This window comes from Corapipo altera, unplaced genomic scaffold (assembly GCF_003945725.1).
Source record: "Corapipo altera isolate COAL_440 unplaced genomic scaffold, ASM394572v1 61411, whole genome shotgun sequence".
Lineage (NCBI taxonomy): Eukaryota > Metazoa > Chordata > Aves > Passeriformes > Pipridae > Corapipo > Corapipo altera.
This window is the reverse complement of record NW_020884875.1, coordinates 20,438,915-20,441,435: the sequence shown is the minus strand read 5'-3', so window position 1 is coordinate 20,441,435 and position 2,521 is coordinate 20,438,915.

Here is a 2,521-nt window from a genome sequence, read left to right as displayed (position 1 = left end):
GCTTTGCTAATAGGAAAACCTCAGAGGTGAGACTTGATGGGGAGATTCTTCCCATAGCAGTTGAATTCATGGGTCATTTGTATCTGAGCAATGAAGAAATAAGTTTCTTGCCCTAGGTTACTGGGGAACCCTCCTGTGTTGGGCTTGTCATGCTTTTTTTCATATTGGAAAGGACTTAGCCCTTAGATACTGAGTCACTGTAGTAGATACTCTGTTGATTCTGGACAACGAGAGTGGCCAAAACAAAAAAGAGCGACCAGAAAACAGCTAACAATTTACTTTACGTGCCATAAATCACAGGAAAATCAAACAATGAAACACGTAATCACTTAGAATTTTGCTGAATATATTCTAAAGTGTCTCTTCAATGATTAAGAGATTTCATAGTTTTAGGGTAAAATGGAGCATATTTCTTAGCAGAGAAATTGGTAATCTGTTAAATTCATTTTAACATTTGATTTTGAGTCTTTTTGAGTGATGAGACTTCTCCGATGATAGCTATGTCTTGAGCAACAGCAGCCCCTAAATAATTGTTTCAAGATAAACTTAGTATGTTATAATATTGTGATAAACATCATAATGTTTGTTTGATTCTCTTTTAGAATGAAAAAGTTCTAAACAATCTAAATATAAATTTATATTGATCACAACCAACTTTTAAAAAACTATTTTTAAGAAACATGTTCTCCACCAAACCCAAACAAGTTCTTTACATTTGAGCTAATATGTTGTGTCAGGCTCTAGTCCAATTTAAATTTGATCAGGTTAGAAGCCTTCAGGATATGGGCTGAATAACAAACACTGACAGAGCCAGGTATTATTATATTTAACTCTCAGGCATTATATAACATCAAAAGAAATACCTGGATCCTTCCACAGAGGCTTTGTTTAAAAAAAAAAATGTATGTGTTTGGTGAAATCTTTTATCACTCCTCAAGAACACTACTTTGGCTTTGGAGGAATATTTGGCAGGATATTTTATTGGTTTAAATGCATATATAACTGACATAAATTACTATAATGAATGTTCCATCATTTCCCCTCTGGTTACAGAGGAAAGAACCAATATCTATGTTTCTCTGTCGTGTTATATAAAAAAGTTGGATAGCCAGAAATGGATGTTAGAACAGTTCACAATACTGGTGCAGGGGCGTTCAGTACTGTGCTGCCTTGCATGCTTGGATTCCACGCAATGGCTTTAGGGCAAAGCTTGGTATTTATGGACTACCAAGAAGGCATTTCTCTTCACAACTACTGATATGCAACAGGCATATAAAGTATTAATGATAGAGCTTAAAGGTTTTCCCTGAAGGTGCTGAACCCTCTGGACTGATTTCAGCCATGTGTCTACCGTCAAGCTAAGGAGTAGACTCATTGCTTTCTGCTTAACTATCCTGCACACTCACAGAGCTTAGGTAACTTGGACAAATTAGATCTTCAATAAAACGATTGTGAACAATCAGGAAGAAAGCTGAAGGGGAGAGGGCAATAAGGAAATAAGCTGATATTGGGCTGATGTAGAGCTTGGGTAGAGTTGATATTGGACCAAATGTAGCTCTGATCTGACAAGGAGAAGGGACTGGGAAACTGTTGGTACAACCACACAATGTGAATTGTGAATGCAAATGTGAAGTTGCTTATGTATGAATACTTGATGTGTGTACACATGACAAAGTAGAAATGCTCAGACTGATGGAAAAGGAAGCAGATTGACAGACACTCTTGTGACAGAGGAGGGAGTGCTGACAACTCACTGTTTGTCTGCATTTCATTAAGATAGACTATGTTGAAAAGGGAAGTATATTAATAGTTATATTTCCATAGAATCAATTTCCTGAAAAATTTAATGAGAATAAAACTTGAGTAGCTTCCCTGGTATTTAAAACACATTTGATTTCTGAGGGATTGGCTCAGTTGTTTTATGAGGTAACTGCTTACACACACGACTGGATGTGTATGACAGGAATAGTAAACACGGAAATAGTAACACCAGACGTAGTCTTATGCAACTACACAGTCAGCTTGCTCAGGTGGTTCAAGTTGCTCAAAAGTAGCCCAACAACAACAAAAAGGTAATCAAATCAACACCTTAACTTTGTTTATGAAGCAACTGCTGAGTGCAGTTGCTGACATGCAGGGAGGGTGCAGCCATATGGCAGCCCAGGCTTAGCTTGGTTTACTCTGTTCTGTAATAACAATAGCTTCAGTGAAAAACATGGTCAAAATAGCAGATATTCTTAGCATCATGATAGAAAGTTGGATTTCAGAAATATATTTGGATGAGTAGTGAATCAAAAATGCACAGTGATTGGGAAAAAATGTACATCATTATAACTGACACCAGACATTCAAGAGGGAATCTAAAGACTTTCTAATGAGATGCTTTCTTATAAAAGCACAGTGCTTGAGGTGGCTGGAAACTAGAATTTCCATTCTGTGAATATTTTGTTCCGTTTTAAATTGGAACAGAAAGTAAAACTTTCCAGTGAGACAAAACTTTTCAGATACTAAGATTCATGAC